The sequence below is a fragment of the Diceros bicornis genome, chromosome X (assembly GCF_020826845.1).
Source record: "Diceros bicornis minor isolate mBicDic1 chromosome X, mDicBic1.mat.cur, whole genome shotgun sequence".
NCBI lineage: Eukaryota > Metazoa > Chordata > Mammalia > Perissodactyla > Rhinocerotidae > Diceros > Diceros bicornis.
The window spans coordinates 15,356,183-15,381,406 of record NC_080781.1 but is presented as its reverse complement, the minus strand read 5'-3'; the positions used below and the strand labels follow the sequence as shown (position 1 = coordinate 15,381,406).

Sequence of the window (25,224 nt, the reverse complement as noted above, 5' to 3'; positions counted from 1 at the left end):
AAAAGTGGTCATGCCTTTGAAACAACCATGGAATGTAAGTCTCAAGCAGTCCAATGTCTCAAGAGAATTAGCTAAGGAACACTATAAACCTAACAAAATTCTTGTATGTCTGGTTCTTTGACATCAAGAATATCACTGAAGCATTGTAGTTGAAATCCTCTTCTAGTAATATTCTCCAAAGGCCTCAGTGAGGTCGTCAGTTTTGAACATAACAGATACTTCAAACATACTCTGCTGTCAATCACTGGACTGGGGGAAAAAAAGATGTATTACATATCACGTGGCCTGGAGGCTTTTCAAGGCTTCCAGGATAAAGTTTTAATTCCATGCTTCATCTCCTAACTTTTAAGAAAAAGCACCCCTATACCTATCACACCTAATTATTTGCAGTTTCTCAACTGAACCTTCATACATACTTGCTTTTATCTGCTCATACTCTGCCTCCAGCATTCATCCTTTCTTCATTTACTCAATCAACAAACATTTTCCAAGCCCCTACTGCGTGAAGGGCTTTGGGCTAAGCACTGGGGATACATAGGAAACAGACAAAGGGGGTCCCTGTTCTTATGGCAGCTACATTCTGGAGGGAAGAGACATACAATAAGTAAACAAGTAACAGACAAGAAGATAATGGTAACTGCTATAAAGAAAGCAAAACAGGGCAATTCAATAGAGTATTTATCTGAGTGAGGGAGTACTCAGGAGGTGATGTTTTTAGCTGTTACTTAAATGACAAGACGCCAACTCTGCCACTTCTGGTGAATTCTTTTTTCTCCTTCAAAACCCTCCTTCAGGAAGCACTGCTGGGTCCCTCAGCTTGTTTTGTGTGCTCCTCTTTTGTGGTCCCCAGCACCCTAGCCATACCTCCAACCAAGCTCTTACCACAACTGCACTGGAATCTGTGATTTGCCATTCGGCTTCACTTCTCACCCCAGACCGTAATTAAGATCTGTGAGCGTAGGCGCTTCACACAACTCTGTGCCCCGAAGACCTAGCAGAAAGGCACACCAAAAGGGTGGGATGGAGGAGTTCGGAAGTTCAGCTGCCCTGGATACCTCTTAAGGATCTTATAGGGACCAAGAAGAAATGAGGCAATGGACACACAGGGCATAGAAATGAGATATGTAAATTTTATTGTAACTAAAAACATCATAGAAAATAAAGACTGAAACATTATCTTGTTAAAAGGACCAATCACCTGAGTTTTGAAAATAAATGAGCTGTTTTTTTGACATTTTCATTCTCTGACAGTCTGTGAACTCCTCAAGGGCAGAGACCACATCTCAATCACTATGTTGTCACAAGCCTTTCCCTTCTAGAATGTGGGCTGTCTATAATCACTAACTATGTCCTTCCCGTCCTTCATCCCAAACATCCAGCAAGACTCGCTATAGCAGATGCCTTAGCAAATGTCTGCTTAATGAATTAATTTAAAGTTTTAAAGCTCAGTCCTGTGGTTTATCTTGAGCTAGAACTAACAAAGATTCTTTATATATCAACAAAGAACGTGTTCAAACACCATGGATGATAAATTAATTACAAATTTGAAAAAGATATCTGCTTCAGATAAATCACATAGTGATTCAGATAAATCACATAGTGGGTATGTGCCCGTGGCAATTTAAGAACCAATGGTACAGAAAAAGAAAGTGGATGACTTTAGGAGAAATTATACATCATTCTCTAACAAAACATGGCAGAAATTTTATATTTAACACTCTGTGTTTATAAGGAATAGAACAAACTGTTAGATTATATTACCAAGCACATCAAATATGTATGTAAATAAAACTTGATTCCACATTTTAAATGAATGGAAAATTTAAACATTTCACTGAAAAAGCAAGATAAAGGGCAGCATGAATCTTTTCTGAACAGAGGAACTTGGCTACATTATAACTGCTTTACAATAAGCCCCTAAAGTAGACTTTCAATCTAATAGCACGGAAAATATTTATATGACGACTTGTGAATCACGTCCTTCTAGTTATTCTCCTACCTGCATTTGAACAAAAAGGCACCTAAAGCAATAGAAAACATCACAAATGTATAAAAAGATGTGATATATAATAGATATATATAATAAAACATAATCTGGTTAAATTTTCTAAACAATAAACAAAAAAGCAGAAATTTCTAACAAAATCATTATTTCCTACTTTCAGAAACAAATAAAAAAATCTCATTAGAGGATGATACTCCAAACAGTTTAAAATATAAGATATGTACTGGGTGAGTTGTTGTTCATACTCCTGTTGCCAGATCTACCCATGTGGTTTCATAAGAAAGAAAACAAAGTGTGTCTAATTAGAAACATTCTTTAATTACATTTAATTTTGTGGTACCTTTTAGAAGCACTTCTTTCAGACACAATCTTAATTTCAAACAAACAATAATAAAGCAAAGTGAAATTCAAAGGTTGTTACACACCCAGAAGGAGGGCAAGAACTTCAGATCTAGAACCAAATTGCCTGGATTTGAATCCTGGCTCTATCACCTACTAGCTGAGTGACCTTAGGCAAGATACTTAACTTCTCGGTGCCTCAATTTCCTTTGTTGAAAATTGGGTCTAATAATATCACTTATTCCTGAAGTTGCTATTAGGACTGAATGAGAGGATATAAGTAAAATGCTCAGAACACCACATGAGCTAAAATGTTACTACCATTATTATCATCATCAGGGAGACAGTTCAAAATGCTCTACTTTGGGGCATTCCCAAATCACCAAAGCAAGTTTCCAAAGGAACTCAGAGAGCATGGAGTTGGCCCCTGAGGGGCTTCTCCTGGCCCTGGGGAGAACTAACAGGCCTTACTATTATAAACCCAGACTCACAAAGGTAGTAGAGCCGAACTTCCCAGCTAATAGGCTAATGTCAAAGAGAGCTGACATTCCTCCAGGACTGGAGGATCCTCTAGGACTGGGAGGATCACAGGGCTGTGGCTTCTGTATGAGGCAGAGGGATGTCCAGGACTTGTCGGACAGTCATGGTACTTGGAGAGATTCCTCCAGTCTGATCATGAAGCACCATAGCCTGGAGAGGTGGGGTCTGGGACACAACGCCCACTGGAGGGCAGCTCCTGGCAAAAAATGGTAACCCTAAACATAGAAACAACAAGGCGCTAAGGACTAGGCCCCTTCCCCACTTGCCTGGTACCTCATAAACCAAAGGAGGCTTATCAGTCAATGGGAGGCAAAGGAGCTCCAATAATACCACAAGCCTGGTGGTGTGGAGCTAGATTTAGTTTTATCTCTAAAACAAAGAATTGTGTTTTCCACCTGAGTATCATGGTGCAAATTAAAATCTACTTCATAGGTCTTTGAACTTTACAAAACTGTGAGGTCTCTCTGAAGGCAAGGACTATGTCTCAGTCCTATCTGTAGTCCCCAGGATCAATCACAGTGCCCGATAGATGGTATATTTGAAAAATGAACTGATGTTATTATCATAAAAAGCAGTGTTTACAGAATTTTCACACACACGTGGAGACTTCTAGTTTTGGTAAAGGTGGAGTAGCCCCATTCCTCCCAGGTTCTTCCTCTTAAAACTAAAAATCCCCGTACATAACACACAAACATGCTCAGGAAGACAAGGTGGAAAGGAGGAGGACGACTGCCTAGGGACTTCAGGACTTGAGGAACACCACGGCAGTACGCTCCCTGGGCTTCCTCATTGTCTCCCATGTATCCCAATAGGGTGCTGCAGAAGCCTCCAACCTGGAACCGACAAGAGGTTCCAAAAAAGTACCAAGAAAAGCCTGTTCCCACAGCCAAAAGACCAGGAAAAGGATGGGCTAACAACAGAGAATCTTTTGGGCAATATTTACCCTACTCCAGGCAAACATCAATAGAAAAACTGCACCGTCTTTCCACTGAGGTTTCAGTGGGGCTAATCAGGTAGACAGTCTTACACAAACACATACTCTCTCACTCCATACACTCCTAAAAAGCAGGCAGCACTGCTCCAGCTCCCCCGCCTGATGCTGTCCCTGTTGGTAGGGCTGAGCAGGGAGCTAATCTTCCATGCCCTGCCTGGCAGTAACAGGCAGGGCTCCCATTCCCCACCTCATGGTGTTGATGGGTCCAGTCAGGAGCTGACCTTCCATCTCCTCCCAGGCCCCTGCCAGGGTAGTGTCTGCAGAACGGAGCAGAGGCAATAGGCAGTGTGAGTCAGTGGTCCACTTTCGCTCGGAAGGTGTTAGCAGGGCCAAGTGAGGAGCTGGACATCCACCCCACCCGTCTGCAAGGAGGCAGTGGAGTAAGAGCAACACTTCCACAGAGGTGGTGTCAAGGAGGCCAAGCGGGAAGCTGAACAGACACACACCCCCGGCCCTCATGCTATCCCTCAACAGGGAGGCTGCCTGCTAAACAAAAAAGATGAAGGATCCAGAGTCTCTTAATATGCAAATGACCAGGATGCAATCAAAAATCACTCATCATACCAAGGACCATGCAAGTCAGAACTTGAAGGAGAAAAGACAAGAGACATCAACACCAAGATGAATCAGTTGTTGGAATTATCTGATGAGGATTTTAAAGCAATCCTAATAAAACTACTTCAACAAGCAACTCAGAAATGCCCATGGGCACAGACAAAAAATAGCCCCAATAATAGCCTGCTTCTCTCAAGCTAAAGGACCAGGAAAGGAGAAGCCTAGCAAGATGGAAAACTTTTAGACAATAACCACTCTACTCCAGCCAAATGAAACAGTGCAAATTGTGGCCCCATTCACACCAGCAAAGGCAGAGTGGGGAGCATGTCCAACCCTCTGCCAGAGGAGTGCCAGTGGAGGCTACGTGGGGAGCAGTGAAAAGGGATTCCTGCCTCTCCTAGCCAGGGTGGTCAGCAGAGGCCTAGTGGGGAGCCAAACTCCCAACTATACCAGTAACAAGAAGCCCCTCCCCAGCGGGTGTCAACAGAGGGAGAGTGAGGAAACTGGACTGCCATCCCCATCTGGCACCCGCCCCCCTTACCAGAGCAGTGTCAAAGGAGGCCAGATAAAACACAAGATTAAATAAAACTCAGAGTCTAATGCATAACACCCAAAACGTCCAGGTTTCAATAGGAAATCACTCATCATGCTAAGAACCAGGAAAACCTCAATATGAATGAGAAAAGACTATCAAGAGATGCTAACACAGAGATGTCAGAATTATCTGACAAGGATTTCAAAGCAACCATCATACAAAGAGGAAGTCTCAAAGGAAATTTTAATTTTATAGAACTTAATGAAAATACATTATACCAAAATACGTGGGATGCAGCTAAAGCAGTACTAAGACAGAAGTGTACAGCACTAAATGCACACATTAGAAAAGAGGAAAGGTCTCAAATCAATAATCTAAATTCTTACCTGAATACTAGAAAGGGAAAATAAACCCAAAGAAAGAAAGAAGGAAATAATAAACCAGAAACTATAGACCAATATTTCTCATGAACTCAGGCACAAAAATCCTCAACAAAATATTAGCAAATCAAATTCAGTGATGTATAATAAGACCTACATACACCACGACCAAGTTGGATTTATCCCAGATATGCAAGGCTGATTCAACATTTGGAAACCATATCAACAGGGTAAAGAAGAAAAATCATATGATCATATCAATTGATGCGATAAAAGAATTTGACAAAATCCAACACCCATTCGTGATTTAAAAAAACACTCTCTGGCAAACTAGGAATAGAAGATAATTTCCTCAACTTGATAAATATCATCCACAAAACCCTACAGCTAACATGACATTTAATGGTGAAAGACTGAATGTCTTTTCCCTAAGATTAGAAACAAGACAAGAATATCTGCTCTCATCACTGTTACTTAACACAGTATTAGAAGTTCTAACAAGAGTAATAAGCGAAGAAAAAGAAACAAAAAGCATACAGATTGTAAATGAAGGAATAAAACTGACACTATTTAGATGACACGATTGTCTACACAGAAAATCCTAAGGAATCAACCAAAAGACTCCTAGAACTAGTGAGTTTAGCAAGGTCGTAGGATACAAGATCAACACACATAAATCAATCAACATTTCTATATACAAACAACAAAAATGTGAAGACAGAAATTAAAAGCAAAATACCATTTATAATTGCTCCAAGGAAATGAAAGTCAGATATAAACCTAATGAAATACGTATAGGATCTGTATCCCGAAAATTATAAAATTATTGCTGATGAAAAAAACTGAAGAGAACCTAAATAAATTAGAGAAACATTTGTACTCATGTATTAGAAGACTTAACAAGATGCCAATTCTCCCCAAATTGATATACAGGTTTAATGCAATTCCTACCAAAATCCCAGCAAGTGTTTTATAGACATAGGCAAGCTTATTCTAAAATTGAAATGGAAAGGCACATGACCTGGAATAGCTAAAGAAATTTTGAAAAAGCAGAATAAAGTGGGAGGAATCATTATACCTGATATTAAGGCTTACTATAGCCAGGCCTGCTGGTCTAGTGGTTAAGATTCGGCACTCTCACCACTGCAGCCCAGGTTTGTTTCCTGGTCAGGGAATCAAAAAACCCATCAGTTGGTTGTCATACTGTGGCAGCTGCTTGTTGCTGTGATGCTGAAAGCTATGCCACTGGTATTTTAAACACCAGCAGAGTCACCCATGGGGGACAGGTTTCAGCGGAGCTTCCAGACTAAGACAGACGAAGAAGAACCTGGCCGCCCACTTCTGAAAAAATTTGCCATGAAAACTCTATGAAGAGCAGTGGAGCACTGGCTGATACAATGCCAGAAGGTGAGAGGATGGTGCAAAAAGACCAGGCAGGGTTCCACTCTGCTGTCCACAGGGCCACCAGGAGTCGGAATTGACTTGACGGCACTAACAATAAGATAGTATGATACCGGCAGAAGGATAAACACATAGATCAATGGGATAGATCAGAGAACCCAGAAATAGAGCCACACAAATATGCTCAACTGATTTTTGCCTGTAAAAGCAATTCAACGGAGGAAGGATAGACAGACTTTTCAACAAATGGTGCTAGAGCAACTGGATATCCATACGTCAAAAACAAAAACAAAAACAAAAAACACCTCAACCTAGCTCTCACAAGTTATACAAAAATTAACTCAAAATAGATCATGGACTTAAACGCAAAATAGAAATCAATAAAACTTTTAGAAGCAAACAAAGGAGAAAATCTTTAGGACTAGACAAAGAGTTCTTAGACTTACCACCAAAAACACAATCCATGAAAGGAAAGATTGATAAATGACCTTATCAAAATTAAAATATTTTCTCTGTGAAAGACCCTATTAAGTGACGAAAAGACAAGCTACAAGCCGGGAGAAAATATTTTCAAACATATCTGGCAAAGGATTTTTAATCCAGAATACAGGCATAATCATTTTATTGCACTTTGCAGATACTGCGATTTTTACAAGACCCTCCACCAGCAAAAAGATTACGACTCGCTGAAAGCTCAGATGATGGTTAGCATTTTTTAGCAATAAAGTATTTTTTAATTAAGGTATGTACATTGTTTTCTTAGACATAATGCTATTGCACACTTAATAGACTACAATATAGTGTAAACAACTTTTATATGCACTAGGAAACCAAAAAATTCGTGTGATTCGTTTTATCGTAATATTTGCTTCATGGCAGTGGTCTGGAACCAAACCCACAATATCTCCAAGGTATGCCTGTATATATATATTTTAAAAATTCCTTAAACTCAACGGTAATAGGGCCGGCCCCGTGGCTTAGCGGTTGAGTGCGCGCGCTCCGCTGCTGGCGGCCTGGGTTTGGATCCCGGGCGCACACCGACTCACCACTTCTCCGGCCATGCTGGGGCCGCGTTCCACATACAGCAGCTAGAAGGATGTGCAGCTATGACATACAACTATCTACTGGGGCTTTGGGGGGGGGGGGTGGAATAAATAAATAAAATCTTTAAAAAAAAGAACTTAAAAAAAAAAAACTCAACAGTAATAAAACAAACAATCCAATTGGAAAATGGAAAAAACACACATAGGTATTTCGCTGAAGAGGATGCACAGATGCCAAATAAGCATGAAAAGATGTTCAACATTATTAGCCATTACAGAAACGTAAATTTAAACTACAGTGAGATCACCTACACTCCATTAGAATGCTTAAAATAAAAGATAGTGATAATAGCAAATGCTGGTGAGCATGTAAAGAAACGAGATCACTCATATATTGCTGATGGGAATGTAGACCACTCCAGAAAGAGAGTATGCCAGTTTCTTACAAAACTATACATTGACTTAACCATACAACTCAGCAATTACACTCTTGGCCATTTATCCCAGGGAAATGAAAACTTATGTTCACAAAAAAACCTGTACACGAATGTTCACAGCAGCTTTATTTGTAATAGGCCAAAACTGGAAACAACCTTCAAGAGGTGAATAAACCGTGGTACCTCCATTCTATAGACTACTCCTCAGCAATAAAAAAGAACAAACTATTGGTTCACACAAAAACTTAGATTGGTCTCAAGAGAGTTATGCTGAGTGAAAAAAAGTCAATCTCAAAAGGTTATATGCTGTATCATTCCATTTAAACAGCATTCTTGAAATGACAAAATTATAGAGATGAACAGATTAGTGGTTGCCAGGGGTTAGGGAGAGGGGAAGGGAGGGATGTGGCTGTGGCTATAAAAAGAGCACAAGGGATTCTTGTGATAAAACTATTCTGTATCTTTATTGTGGTGGTCACACAAATCTACACAATCTACACACACACACACACACACACACGAATAAGTGCACATAAAACAGGCGAAACCTGAATAAGTCGATGGATTATATTAATGTCAGTCTTCTGGTTACAATATTCTACTATAATTATGCAAGATGTTACTATTGGGAGAGATTAAAGGATATACGGAATCTGTTATTTCTTACAATTGTATGTGAATCTATAATTATCTCAAGATAAAAATGTTAAAGAAAATCAAGCAAGCAATATGTGAAGATGAATGTGAAACAGAAAGTGAGGGTGGCAGTGTTCAGCATGATTCCAAAGTTTCAAAAGTTTTGCAGCGCCCCACAGAAACACACATCCCATTCATAAGTAATGGGGATTATTCCTCATGAAACGGTTTGTGAGAAGAAAATCAGAAAGACTCTTCGTTGAACCAAGAGACTGGGTTTTCCAAATGAGACTGTTTAAACTGTCAGAGCAAAATGGTGTGGATTGGCAGATTTAACGTTTAAATTGTCCCCATTTTCTCCTTCCCGCAGTGCCCTGTGGGGTGGGAGGAAGCTTCTGATGAAGAGTAGATCAGTTAAAAGAAAGAAAGAAGCTACATTTTTTGCACATCTGGAAGTAGTGAGTATATCTGTGATCCTGCTACATATGATTAAAGATGTAATACTAAAACCTTCTGTAACGTAGTCACTGCAATTCCATTTCTAAAAATCTGATTCTAGCGTATTTTGCTTCGATTAAGATGTACCAATGAAGAGTGCAAAAGACTAGGAAAGATCAGTGCAGTCAGAAGTTCTCAGAGGAGGCAGACATGTGGGTTGCTCTCTTAAAACTGTATTGAATAAAGAACACTTTTTAGAATATATGATAGACTAGGTCTACGTTGCATGCAATAAAGCTGAACACGACCGTAGTTTAACACGAAATGTAATTAGTGTACAAAGTTGCTTATGTAGCTGTCATGCAAGAACAAAATATTAAGCTCAGCATTTTCACCAAGCTTCTGTGATGAGCTTTAAAAAAGGCATTTGGAGAAATTATTAGATTTATTTAGTAGGGTATGTATTTCAAAAAAATTAGTTACATGGGTAATATTCAAACCTCTTTCAACCTCTCTTGCATTCCAAATAAAATCTTAGTACAAACACCAAAAATGTTGGTCGCCCCCAAAAGACAGACTGCCAAACTCATAACAGAATACAAGTTTTGAAATAATGTTTATTAAGTAGAATAAAGCCAAGAACTATCAGTTACTGCAAAATTCATGTAAGAACATTTAACAGTCCAACTCTACAAGCATTTAAGTTTCTCACATTAATAAGTGCTGTTTACAGTACTAAAATTCTATCATTTAAACATCAATGATTACATTTCAGAAAAAGGAAATCATTCACGACATCTTTCTACAAAAGACCAAAAATCATAATGAACAGAACCAGTATCCATAATAGGATACATGGGGTGAAGGGGTTAGGAAAAAGAAAGAGTTCTTTACTTTCACAGTAGGAATTGTGTAATGTAAACATCATGTGGCCTACACCACAAAATCCATGAGAAAGGCTCGAATTTGAACACTGTGTATGCATTATTTTAAAATCTATGTTCTTGAGTTTATACTGCATCTGTTCGTACCAATATGTGGCAAATACCTATCACTCTTTCACAAACACTGAACCATTCTAGGGGAGTATGGGAGAAAAAGCCCTTACTTATGTCTCACCTAATGCAACTTTTATTTAGAAGGTAAGTTCTTTGAGTCTTTAAATCCAACATGTACCTCCATTAATCCCTCTCTTTTCACCCTCTTATCCCAGATACCCCAAAAGAACCCTGGTAGTCCAATGTCTCTAGTCTGCTAAGCCTTAAGACTGGGGTTGCTGAGTACCACCTCCACTGGAACACTTTCTACTGCACCTTCCTTTTCTTTAACAGTTGAGCAGAATCGTAATGCTTTCAAGCATGTGTCTAGATCTCTAGGTCATTAGGCTGCTGCTGGCATGACCGCTGGCTCTACAGAACAGCTGCTGGTCTACAATGGCTAGTGCCCAGTAGTTAGGTTTTTTAGAATTCTGTTTATCATGAAGGAGATCAAAGGTTGTATGTGTGAGTTAGAGGTGGTGCTTCCTGCCTGCCCCATTTGATCTTGCTATGCGCTGTAATTAGCACGGTTTTGCTCACTTCCTTGTTTGTTGTAATTGCGGCAGGAAGAACTGTTTCTGTCTCCAAGAACCAGCTTGTCCCTGGGAGGGGACATGGTGGAGAGAGGAACAGTTGATGAGGAGCCATTGGAAGGGCTCGGCAGAACAGATGTATTGTGGTAAGTCTCACATTCCAGACCCTTTGCATGGTCCTTAATGCCCTTGAATAAGACACAGAATAGCTCGATGATGTTCAAGGCAAGAGACACCAAGGACACCACTAGCATGAAGAGGGTGAAGATGCTTTTCTCTGTGGGGCGAGAGAGGAAGCAGTCCACCTGATGCGGGCAGGGGTCTCGTTTGCAAGTGTAAACCGCATTCAGGCTGAAGCCATAGAGGTACCACTGGATCAGCAGGAACGCCACCTCGAAGAGAGACTTGAAGAAGATACTGATGGTATAGGTTCGCAGCAAGCCCCCCCTGAGTTTCACCTTGCCGTGTTCTTCAATGCCATACTTTAACTTCTTCATTTCAATTTCCTGCAAGCGCATCTCCACGTTGACACCGTTGGTTTGGGCAACTTTGAGTTCCTCCTCTTTCTTGTTCAACTTCTCTTCTTTTCGCATGACATAGAACACGTGAGCTAGGTACAAGAGTGTGGGAATAGACACAAATATGATCTGCAGGACCCAGAAGCGCACGTGAGAGATTGGAAAGGACTTATCATAACAGACGTTTTCACAACCAGGCTGTCGAGTGTTACAACGAAAGCCAAACTGCTCATCATCCCAGGCTGACTCAACCGCTGTCCCCAGTAGCAGGACTCGAAAAATGAAAATGACTGAGAGCCACACCTTCCCTCCAGCGGTGGAGTAAGCTTGAACCTTGTCGTGGAGTTGGCCTAAGGCACTCCAGTCACTCATGTTGCCTGTTCGCTGTTCTTTCGCTTAAAAGAAGTGAAGTAGGCACGCCAAGTGATTGCACTCCTTGGAGGATGAAGTAAAATGAAAGAGTAAGTTCAAGCACTCAAAATCATCTCAAGTTTACAAGTCTGCTATTTGGTACCTTCCTCACTCTTCCCCCTAATGAAAGACAGTTGCTGATACCTGATAAAAGCTTATGTGGATTCATTTCATACATGGTGAGTAAATACTTTTAAATAAGGATGTACACATATCGATAATAGGACAAGTTACATAATTGGGGGAACAAAATAGACACATCTAAAGGTCTCCTTCAATTCCAGAATAAAGCAATCTCCAAAGAAAAGGCTCAAACACAGAAACTGACTTACAAGTTCACATATATTGACTGATTTATCTTCAGACATATTAGGGCCATCACCTCCCAAATAGGTAATGATGTTCATTCGAGCATTATTTATTCAGTGCTACTAGGTGCTAGGTACTGTACTGGGCACTGATTCCTCTGGTGAGTAAAACAGACAGAATTCCTGTGGAACTCACGATCAACTGGGGGAAACAGATAATTAAAGGTGCAGTATTTTATTAATTCTCAGACACAACTGATTGTACGATAAACCATTATTTTACTTACCATTCAGAAAGCAATCAAGGCAACCAGTATAAGATGTGCCCCAATTTCAGAAAATTGGGGGGTAATGTATATCTTAGAATCAGTGAAAAAGGCCAAGTGAGTAAGTGAATGTACAATTGCAAATTTAAATAAGTGCCAAGAAGGAAACAAACTGGCACTGACAGAGATTAACGTAAGGAAACCCAGATCGGACTGTATAGTCAGCCAAGCGAAGAGTGGAAAAACTGCTGCATGTGAAGGAAGCAGCATGGGCAAAAGTCTGAAGGGAGAAGAACTCATGGTACTCAAGGAGCTGAAAGGCAGCAGCATGCTTACCAGGTAGAGGCAGAAGTAGCCAACTGGTGCCGGAGGGGGCTCCTCAGGCCTCCGCTTGACAGCAGCAGAGAAGCCCAGAAGCAGAAAGCGGGATTATACTGCGAGGCTGGAGCAAGACCGAGGCCATGGGAGAAATTTCTAATGGCAGTTGAGGGAACAGTGGCAGCTTGAGGGAACAGTGGGAGGGCTGGGGGAAGAGACAGGATGCGATTGAAGGATGTACAGAGCAGTACAGGGATGAGGGTTCTCTGCTAATGGACAGCCAGTGAGTTTTGACGGTGACAAAAAGTAAAGGAGGATGTCAAGAATCATGGGGCTGGTCCTGAGAGTCTCTGGAGAGGGGAGCAGGCGATCAACACTGCAGCTGTGGTGCTGAATGCTGTGGTGAATGAGGGGGCATTTCGCAAAGATAGGTGCCATCCCAGTTAGCAGGAAGTAGCAAGATCAGGACAAAAAAAGAGGAGCTGCTGCTGCCTCCTTATCTGGGGATTAGAAGTCAGGGCCCTGCCAACAGGGGCCTCAATTTAAATACTTATTTATTGAATGTGAACCATTATCTTCAGTTGAATCGTTAGCACATGGAAACTTTTTTGTTAGGACTAAAACACTGATATGCTGCGTTCATTCTTATGGGTTTCTTCTAGGATATTGTTATAATACAGCAAGAGGTTTTTTGTTGTTTTTTTTTTTTTTATTTCAGGAGGAGCAACACTGATATCACCCACTAATCTGTTGAGGGTGGGTGGAAACTGGCCTGGGGCATAGCACAGAACTGTGCCACTACTGAAGACCTGCTATTCTTTCTCCATTTCATCCTGACAGCCTTATTTCTTTATAAGAAATGTTTCTAAGCAAAAGCCTAGGGAAAGGTTTCTGCCTCTAATTCAGAGCATGCTAGACAAATGGATCTTACCTTAAAATGGACCACAGCTAACTGATTACTACATGGCAAAAAATAATTATTTTCAACCAAATCATTTCAACACAGCATCGACTCATTTTTTAAAACAAATTTTATTTAGTATATTAAGATAACATTCATAATGTTTAATATTTTAATTCTCTCTTCAAAAAACAAAATCTTTAATTCCCAAAGATAGATATTCATCTTAAACCATTAGGAAAATTAAAAGAGAAAAATATTTCTTAAAATAAACTTAATATGAATTTGCCAACTAATAAGCAATCTTAAATACCATGCAGCTAATTTGTTTCTTGGTTTAACGGCTATTCCTCACAGTAGATTCAGTGAGAAAAATAAAACTTAAAATGAAACCTAAAAAAGGGGCAAGGTTAATGCAATTTACAATGTCTCAATTGCTTGAGTTGGTTACAACTATTCTCCAAGGATAAAAACTGAAGCCTCCCAAAATGTAATTTTTTAGCAAGTAATCAAATTATATGACTTTAAAGTACATACAGTACTTTCTCAGTTACTTAAATAACGCATTTTAGCCAAATTGTCCTCTATCACACAGATTCTGCAAGTAATCCTACTAAGCTAAAGTCACCAAGATCTATAGCTTATAATTAATACATTCTTCAAGGTTAGTTGAAAATAAACCTTTAGCAGCATGAGAGTTGGGCATTTATTCTCATTACTTTTCCAAATTTAAACAGAGCTTAGTCTCCAGAGATTTCAAAGTGCCTTAGAAAATTGAGTTATTTCTTCAAAAACAAGTGGGGTAAAATAATTACAAGTGAAGGTTAAAGAAAATAATCCTGAAACTACTTTAGCAGGGTTTATAGAAGGTATCTGATGAAACAAAAAACAGTGCTGTGGGGGAAAAAGAAAATCAATAATTCTAGTTAATTTAGGATCAAGTTATTAGCAATTTTCTAAAACTACATGAAGTTCTTAAGTTTTTCAAATATTTTGTTGTGAAAAAGTTCTTACTAAGCATTTTGAAAATATATAGATCTGAGATTCAAAGGGATAAAAACAACTGAGAATAAGTCATCTCAGCTAAGCAAACAGTTCATAGGAAAATTAAAAACCTCTTGCCAAACATTATTTTTAAACTGGACAAGATATTTCCAATTTTAAAATATAAACGTAAGATTTCAGGTCTCAGCTCCAACATGTAAAGTGCTTGGATATCATCACTGCTCTTTACAAGAAAAAACCTGAACAAACTGGAAATCAAAAACTTTTCTTAGGCTTATCAGAGAATTCAAGACAAAGGGCAAACTGAACTGAAATCTGGAGAGACAGGCAAATACAGAGAATCACATCAAAGATCAGCTTACCTGGAGCAGAAGGTGCTGGAGTAACACACTAGTAAGAAAATGTAAATGGTAATTTTAACAAAGGTTTGTGAGGAAGAACTCCTGGGGGCACAATCTTAGGAGAGCCTCCACACTCTCGTGGCTTTACCTCCAGGAACCTCACCAGGTTCTGACTGTGAAGATCCGGGAACAGTCTCCTCCTCTTTTGAGTAAGAAGAGAGAAATGTAACAATTTTGAATACGCCCAGGGTGAAGATCCAATAAAAATCCTCTCCCTTTTGGGTAAGAGGAAGGGAAAAGTAACCATTATGAAATATGCCCAGGGAAAAAGTAACAGTTTTAAAATAAGCCCAGAATGTTCTCCATAACAAAGGCTAACACTCCAAGGAAAAATTTACCAGAGCCTTATATGTTTTCCTGGGAAAGCAGAAATTAGCCAACTGCAGCCCCCTCTAGCCTTTTTGTTTCACCTAAAAGGAAGAGGGGGAAAATGGCTAAGAAATATTTCTGAAGGTTGCAGCCCAGGACTCAGGACCACCAAAAGACTAAGATTTAGTCCTAAGAGTATAGAACACTTCCCCTTCCCTACACTTTACCACCATGTCACCAGGGTTCCAGTACAGTAACAGTGGATTACAACTGAAAGAGTTGCAAGAAACAGACTCTATTTAAAAAGAAGTTCATAGGAAAACCCAAAGACAATGGGAGAGAAAAATAAACAAAAGAAAAAGACACTAGAGGAAACTGAAGCCTCTGGCACCTACACCTACAACAAACATTAAACACAGCCCAGCTCCTAGCCAATTAACATAAAACCTTTCACTAAAGGCCTATTTACCACAGTTCCTATTACCCAATATATCCTATCTTGCTTTTTAAAAACATTAAAAAGCATGCTAAAAGGCAAGAAAAAACAAAGTCTGAGGAGACAAAGCAAGCATCAGAACCAGACTCAGATAAGGCATAGATTTAGGGATTATCACGGATAATTTCAGATAGAGAATTTAAAATAACTATGATTACCATGTTAAGAGCACTAATGTAAAAGTAGAAAACATGCAAGAACAGATGAGTAATGTAAGCATTCACAACTCTAAGGAAGAATTAAAAGAAAATGCTAGAAATCAAAAACACTATAACAAAAACAAATAATGCCTTTAATAGACTCATCAGTAGATTGGACATGGCCAAGGAAAGAATCAGTGAACTTAAAGATATGTCAATAGAAACTTCCCAAACTAATATGCAAAGAGAAAAAAAGAATTTAAAAAAGCAGAACAGAATATCCAAGAACTATGGAACAATTATAAGAGGCATAACTAGAACACCAGAAGAAGAAGAATAAGACAAAGGAAATATTTGAAGGAATAATAGCTGAGAATCTTCCAAAATTAATAACAGACATCAAACCACACTTCCAGGAAGCATAGAGCACACCAAGCAAGATAAATACCAAAAAGCCTACACTTCAATACACCATATTCAAACTACAGAAAACCAAACACAAAGAGAAAATCATGAAAGAAGCCAGAGGGGAAAAAAACATCTTACCTATAGAGAACAAGGATAACAAGTACATCCAACTTCTTGTCAGAAGCCATGAAGTGAAATATTTAAAGTGCTGAACGAAAAAAACACCAACCTAGAAGGTATTCAGTGAAATTATCCTTCAAAAGTGAAGGAGAAATAAAGACTTTCTCAGAGAAACAAAAACTGAGGGAATTTGTCACCAGTAGACCTGCCTAGTAAAAACTGTTTAAAAAAGTTCTTCAGAGAGAAGGACAACGATTTAGGTCAAAAAGTCAGATCTACACAAAGAAAGGAAGAGAATGGGAAAAGGAATAATTGAGGGTAAAATAAAATTGATTTTTCCTATTCTTAATAGATAACTGTTCAAAGTAATAATAGTAAAAATGTATTTGCTGATTATAGCATTTGGATAAGTGAAATGAATGACAGCAATGTTACAAGGGATGAGAGGGAGGAATTAGGAAAATTCTGGTACAGGGTCCTTGTCCTACCCAGGAGGCAGAATAGAGTTATCTGATAGGGGACTTAGATAAGTTGCAAATGTAGCAGTAGCAAACTCTAGAGCAACAACCAAAAACCTTTTTCAAAAGAAGTATAATGGATATGCTAAGACAGGAGAGAAAACAGAATCATAGAAAATGGTCAATTAAAATCAGAGAACGCAGAAAAAGAGGGGACTATTTTTGTTTAAAAACAAAAAAAGTATAACACATAGAAAAGTTATAAACATGGTTCATATTAATCCAAATATATTAATAATCACTTTAAATGTAAATGGCCTAAATACACCAATTAAAAGAGACTGCCAGGGTGGATTTAAAAAACCCACTTTAATTATAAAGATACAGATAGGTTAAAAGCAAAGGGATGGAGAAAGACATACCATGTTAACACTAATCAAAAGAAAGCTGGAGTCGCTGTATCAATTTTAGACAAAACAGATTTCAGAAAAAAGAAAATCATTAGGGATAAAGAAGGAAATTACAAAATGATACATTCTCCAAGAAGACATAACAATCCTTAATATGTATGCACCAGATGAGAGAGCATCAAAATATGTGAGGCAAATAACGATAGAACTGCAAAGAGAAATAGACAAATCAACTATTATATTTGGAGACTTCAACATCCCTCTTTCACTAACTGACAGATCCAGCAGGCAAAAAAATGAGTAAGGATATAGGTGAATTGAACAGCACCATCAATCAACCAGATCTACTTGACATTTACATAACACTTTACCCAAGAACAGCAGAATACATATTCTTTTCAAGCTCACATGGGACATTCATCAAGACAGACCAAATCCTGGGCCATAAAACACAACTTAACTAATTTTAAAGAATAAAAATCATACAAAGTATACTCTCACACCACTATTAAACTAGAAATTAAAACTAGGAATTAAACTAGAAATCAAAAACAAAAAGATAGCTGGAAAATCTCAAAATATTTAGAGGTTAAACAATACACTTCTAAATAACCCATAGGTTAAAAAAGAAATCTCAAGAGGAATTTTAAAATGTTTTGAACTAAATGAAAATACAAATCAAAATTTGTGTGATGTAGCAAACAGTGCTTAAAGAAAAGTTTATAGCACTGAATGCATATATTAGAAAAGGACACAGACCTAAAATCAATAACCTAAGCTTCTACCTTAGGCAATAAGACAAAAGACAACTTAAGCCCAAAGCAAGGAAAAGAAAAGAATAATAAAAATTATAGCGGTAAAAGAGGAACTCAATAGTGAAAATCAATGAAAACAAAAGCTGGTTCTTTGAAAAGATCAATAAAATTGATAAACCTCTAGCCAGGCTAATCAAGAAAAGAGAGAAGACACAAATTATTAATATTAGAAATGAAAGAAGAGTCGTCACTATCACATGGACATCAAAAGGATTTATAATAAAGGAATATTATGAACAAATCTATGCCTACAAATTTGATAACTTAGATAAATGGACCAATTCCTTGAAAGATACAAACTACCAAAACTTACACAAGGAATAACAGACAATCTAAATAGGCCTATTTCTATGGAAGACAATCAATCAATAATTAATAACCTTCCAAAAAAGAAAGCCCCATACCCAGATAGTTTCACTGGTGAATGCTACCAAACATTTAAGGGAAGAAATGATACCAATTCTCTACAATCTTTTCCAGAAAAGAGAAGCAGAGAAACACTTCCTAACTCACTCTATGAGGCCAGTATTACCCTAATACCAAAACCAGATAAAGACATTAAAAGACAGGCAAACTACAGATGAATATCTCTCATGAACACAGATGTCAAATCCTCAACAAATACTAGCAAATCAAATTCAGCAATGTATAAAAAGAAGTGTACAACATGACCAAGTGGGATTTACCCCAGGTGTGCAAGCTTGGTTCAACATTCTAAAATCAATTCATGTAATCTACCACCATCAACAGACTAAAGTAGAAACATCATATGATCATACCAATTGATGTATAAAAGCGTTTAACAAAATTCAACACCCATTCGTGATAAAAATTCTCAGCAATCTAGGAATAGAGAGAACTTTCTCAACTTGATAAAGAACATCTACAAAAAACCTACAGCTAACATCATACTTAATGGTGAGAAACTGCATGCCTTCCCACTAAGCTCAGGAACAAGATAAGAACAAGATAAGCTCTCACGATTTGTATTCAACATTGTACTGGAAGCCATAACTAATACAATAAGACAAGACAAGAAAAGAAAAGATATACAGATTGGGAAAGAAGAAACAAAATTATTTTGTTCACAGATGACATGATTGTCTATAGAGAAAATCCCAAAGAATCTACCAAAAAAACTCCTGGAACTAATAAGCAATTCTAGCAAGGTCACAGGATACAAGGTTAATATATAAAAGATAATCGCTTTCCTATATACCAGCAATGAAAAATTGGAAATTAAAATTAAAAGCAACACCATTTACATTACCACCAAAAGAAAAAAAAAGAAGTACTTAGGTATAAATCTGACAAAATATTTCCAAGATCTGTATGCGAAAAACTACAGAACTCTGTTGAAAGAAATCAAAGATCTACGTAAATGGAGAGATATTCTGTATTCATGGATTGTAAGACTCAATATTGTTAAGATGTCAATTCTTCTCTACTTGATGTACAGATTCAGTGCAACCCCAATCCCGGCAAGCTATTTTGTGGATATCAACAAATTGATTTTAAAGATACTATGGAAAGGCAAAAGACCTAGAATAGCCAACACAATACTGAAAAAGAACAAAATTGGAGGACTGACACTACCTAACTTTAAGACTTACTATAAAGCTACAGTAATCAAGATAGCACGGTATTGGTGAAGAACAGACGCATAGATCAATGGAACAGATAATAGAGAGCCCCCAAACAGACTAAACACAAACACAGTTGATCCTTGACAAAGAAGCAGAGGCAATCCAATGGAGAAAGAAGTCTTTTCAACGAATGGTTGAAACCCATGGAAAAATGGGCAAAGGACTTGAATAGACATTTTTCTAAAAAAGGCATACAAATAGCCAACGAGCACATGAAAAGATGCTCATCACTAATCATTAGTGACATGCAAATCAAAACCACAATATGATACTACTTTACATCCACTAGGATGGCTACAATAAAAAAAAAATAAGGAAAGAAGTGTTGGCAAGGATGTGGAGAAATTGGAACCCTTGTACATTGCTGACGGTAATGTAAAATGGTACGTCTGCTGTGGAAAAGTTTTGAGGTTCCTCAAAAAGTTAAACAAAGAATTCCCATATTACCTAGCATTTCCACTCCTAGGTACACACCCAAAAAGAACTGAAAACAGGGACTCAAAACTTGTAAATGTAAGTTCACAACACTATTCACTATAGTCAAAAGGTGGAAACAACCCAAATGTCCATCGACAGATGAATGGATAAACAAAATGTGGTATATGCATACAATGGAATATTGTTCAGTCATAAAAAGGAACAAAGTACTGATACAGGCTACAACATGGATGAATCTCAAAAACATTATGCTAAGTGACATAAGTCAAACTCAAAAGATCACACATTGTATATGATTCCGCTTATATGAAATATCCAGAATAGGTAAATCCATAGAGACAGAAAGCAGATTGGTGGTTGCCAGGGATAGGTAGAGGGAGATATGGGGAGTGAGTGCTTAATGGGTACAAGGTTTCTTTTAGGGTGATGAAAATGTTTTGGAACTTGATAGAGGTAGTGATTGTACAACATTGTGAATGTACTAAATGCCACGTTAAAACGGTTAGTTTTATATTATGTGAATTTAATCTCAACTAAAAAAAAAAATGGGCCTAAAATGGCTTAATTCCTGGCGCTACCATCTACTAACTTAGATGGCCTTCAGAAAATGGACCCATTTGAGCATTAGTTTCCCCCATGTAAAAGGAAGATAATTCTAACTTTTATAGTTGTTATGAGAATTTAAAGAGTAGTAAAAACAAAGCACCTAGCACAATGCCTGGAAGAGGTACTTGAAACACAAATTATTGCTATTTCTTCTTAACTTCTCATTTACATCCACTTGAATTATAATTAGGAAGATATCTCAAGTTTTTTGTCTCCAAAGAATTTTACTTTTCATATTTTTTGAGAATATCCTTCTCTTAGACTCAAGTAATCTTTCATAGCCTCATGGAGACTGTTTTCTTCTTTGTATTCATCTTTGGATAAAAAGAGCTACTCAGGCCAGTGATGGAACACAGTCAAGGTGAATAGATTGTACGTGTCTCTGTATGCCCCGTACCTAGCAAAGTTCACTTCTCTGTTCTGACAGTTGATATGTGAAAGAGGTAACCAATATAAAATTTCCAGCCATTCAAAGGATTTACCCAAGTCCAGCTCAAGGGAAAAGTAGTTGTCAGTGGAAGTCTCACACTTTATTAACTCTATTCCTCAGGCTCCAGGAGCACCAAGGGCAAAGAGACAAATAGAAATTGAGGTTGTTGGTCCACTGAGGCCACTATGCTGTTTCCACTGTATTCTCCTAGTTAAGCCCTAACTTAAGCAAGCCCTGCTCAACATCAGAAGTCAGCAAACTATTTCTGTTAAGGGCCCCAAAATAAATATTTTAGGCTTTGTATGTCATACAGTCTCTGTTGCAACTACTCAACTCTGTCATTTTAGCACAAAAGCATCCATAGAAAATACATAAATGAATGAGTGTGGCTGTATTCCAACAAAACTTTATTTATAAAATGGGCGGCAGGCCAGATTTGGCCCACAGGCAGTAGTTTGCCAACTCCGGATCTACGTTGTCAGGGTAGGCTCTCCTGCCCATCATAATATGGTGGTCCTAAAGGAAATGACCTGGGCCACGTGGATCAAGTTTCATTTGTGCCATTTGGGGAAGGTTCTACAATCCATCAACATTGCACCTAGGATTCCAGGCCCTCTGACACTCAGAGGTAAACAAAGGTTCTCACGACACCATTCTCGTTCAGCTGTCATCAGCTAATAATGCCATTTCCTAATTCTATTCCCATCTTTATGGTAGTTCTCTTATGGATTTCTGGGAAATGCTTATTTCTTTTTTTTCTTTATTTCTTTATTTATACATGAGTTTTTTCCTAAGCAGTCTTTAATGGAGAATTTATTGAAAAAAATGGGAAAGAAGGTTTCACACTATCATTTCAACCACAATCTTCTCTCAAATTTACCTCTCCCAAACTATATTTTACGTTCCCTGACAAAAGAAAACACGATCTTATATTTCTTAATTTATACATGCTCGACTAAATTACTCAAAAACAGGAATTACACCTTAATGATTTTTGCAGAGCCAGTGCCTAGTAGAGTGCCTGACATTTTGTAGGCACTCAATAGATTTTTCTTAAACAGATATTTGGTTGAATTTTACTTTACAATGCCATGCCTAGAACACAGTGCTTTAAGTACAGGAGGTAGAAAAAAATTTTTAATTTGATTTTTTAAATTAAAATGCTTTAACATATGAAACAAACCTTTAAATTAAGAAATAGTAAAGCTCAAAAGCATCGTATAATATGAATTATAGCTTCTAAGAGTATTTCAGGGTTGGGTTTCTTTTTTGGGGGGGCGGATTTCTTTTTACGTAGCAATAGATCACCATGCGCTACTTCCCAGTCGCTGATTTCAACAACTGATAAAGAGTTATGCTTAACTACTTAAAAGTGTCCACTATATGGGCATTTGTTGATCAGTTCCTTTTCTTATATTTCCAGTGAATGTATATTTCAGGCCTGTGTAGAAAAATGATTCACACTCATTTTTGCTCTTAAAGTTTCGAAGAAAAGTCGCATTAAAGAGCTATTAGTATAAATCCCTTAACCACAGACATTTATCAGAGACTAATGAAATTACTCATCCTCAAAAGCTGTAGAAAGAATGTTCTCTTCTTTGAACTAATTATGTTTTTATGATTAGAAGAAAAGGGGACTTTAAAGTCCATCTAGTGCCCCAGCCAACTCATCCTCTAGGCTGGGGGAACGGAGGGATGATCATTTAGAAGTTGAGTCACTGTAAGAAGGATGAATGAGGTCAAGTCTTCTGTGTAGACAATGCATGCAGAGCTAGTACTGGCTAGTTCTAATATGACCATCCCCTTATCTCATTTACTAAAAAATAAACAAAAAAACAAATCCAGATTAGGATGATGAGGATAAAGGCAACCAGAAAGCCTGCAAAAGCCCAAAATTCTTCTAGTTCCCTAAAGAAGTCAGACTCACCTGGAAATTGACACGAGCCAGTATATCCTTTATTGATATCAAGACAATAGAAACATGGGTCATTCTTCCTATATCAACAGACTAGCAGAATCGGATATCCAAAATATTATAATACAAAGAAGTATGATTTTAGTGAGACTTTTGTAGTATTCCAGAGACTGTTCTACAATTAATTAGATCAGCAACAAAAACCAAGTCGAGAGAGGAAACCACACAGAAGTAATGTTTCTATATGAGTGGCTCTGTAAGAGGAGACAGAAGATGTCTTCCTCCACTAATGATTCCTACTGTCTTTGCTCCTGACCCGAAGTCCAGTTTAACATTGGCATCTTATTAATCTCCATTACCTGCAGTATATTAATGTCATTTAGGAGAGAGTAATTACTTAAAAAAATGATTATGATGAAATAATCAATTAATATTGAATTATTTCTAGGTTCTTACAATCTGTATTAAAAACTCCAAGCCTCTCTATAATTTTCTTCAAATGCTAGAAATTTTGCACGCAAAAAACAAGAACCCACATCTTATTTTTATTTAAATAAGAAGGAAAGTGATGATGAATAACATAATTAATCCCATATATTCAGTTTCTCATTGTTGACTCATCTATTTAAGTTTTGTTTTAAAATCTCAATTCACATGTAAAACCTAAAACTAAAAATTAAATAAAAACACTTGTTTTATTTAACGTGGAAAAGAACCCTGAAAAAAGAAAAGTTTATTTTAAGTAGAAAATAACTATGTGGTTTTAGATGGAAGACTATAAATAATCTGTTATATTTGTGATGGTTCACTGACTTTTCCTCAAGTACCTTCTTAAAATAGTTTGGTTTAAAGTTAAAAAAAAGTAACCAAATGATCATTCAGCTTTTTAGTGGAAAAATAAAATTAATCTGAAAAAGAAAAAAGGAATCACTAATTCAAAATGTATAATGCTTGCTAAAAATGAAGCCTTGTATCAAAAGCCAAATTGTGAATATTAAGTAATAACAAACAGCCAAAGAATGTGTTTTAATAAGGGGAAATACAGATATTCCTGACTAGTAAATATTTAATCAAATCTACTCTAGTTCCTTCTACACTCAATCTCAATTTCTCAACTCTCAAAAGGGAAAAATGGCACAATCCAGATTTTCTCTATCTACTCTCTCCTTAACCCCTCGCAATTTGGCATTCAATATACCGTTTCACTTAAAGAGGTCATTAATAAACGGCATTGTTAAATGAAATGGATTTTGTCACCCCTCAATCCTTATCATCATGGATCTTTTATGAATTTTTACACTGTTGGTGAATACTATTTTTAGACTATCTTTCTTCCTTACTTTCAAGAGACCTGCCTCCCTCTCCTTTCGGTCTGATCATTTTAAACATGGCCTTCACTCTGCTCTGCACTCCCTCTTGGAAGGTTCATATCCTTCACGGTTCCATCTCATACTCAAGTTAGCTATTTCTGGAGTCAGATCAAAGCCTGGCTCCATCTCTTAACAGCTGCATAACCTTGGCCCTGTTACAGAACCTCTCTCTGACTTAGTTTTCTCATCTGTAAAATGGGAACAAGAATAGGGTCATTGTGGGGATTAAATGTAATACATCTAGTAGAGTGCCTAGCATATGGTAGATGCTCAATATGTGTGGTATTTATTAATATCAGGTTTGGCATTCTGCTGCCATTTTAATCTTTATTATGAAAGCCAAATTCATTATTTCTTCCCCCAAACTTATATACTCTTTGACGTTTTTCAGTCAGCTAAATGATACCAATGCTTTTCCAGTTTACCACAAATCCTTGGGACCATCTTTAATCCCTCCATAGGGACCTGCTACTCTGCAACAGTCCTCTATAGTGTCCTTTATTTTTGGTTCTGTAATTTAAGTCAACTTTATTATTTATTGAACACTTATAGGCTGTACCACAATACTGGATTGTTCATGGCTTTGTATAATTAGCTATCTCAAGAGTATATGTCACCCACTACTTCAAAACAAACAGAAAAACTTCTCACAAGCCAATCCC

At 37.6% G+C, this 25,224-nt stretch overlaps 1 protein-coding gene and 1 pseudogene across 3 annotated transcripts in view; both read right to left on the bottom strand.

Annotated features, from left to right (window-relative positions):
• CDKL5 (cyclin dependent kinase like 5) overlaps nt 1-25,224 on the bottom strand; it is a 138,955-nt gene that overhangs the window by 76,083 nt on the left and 37,648 nt on the right. The window lies entirely within an intron of this gene.
• LOC131400787 (gap junction alpha-1 protein-like) lies at nt 9,903-11,825 on the bottom strand (annotated as a pseudogene).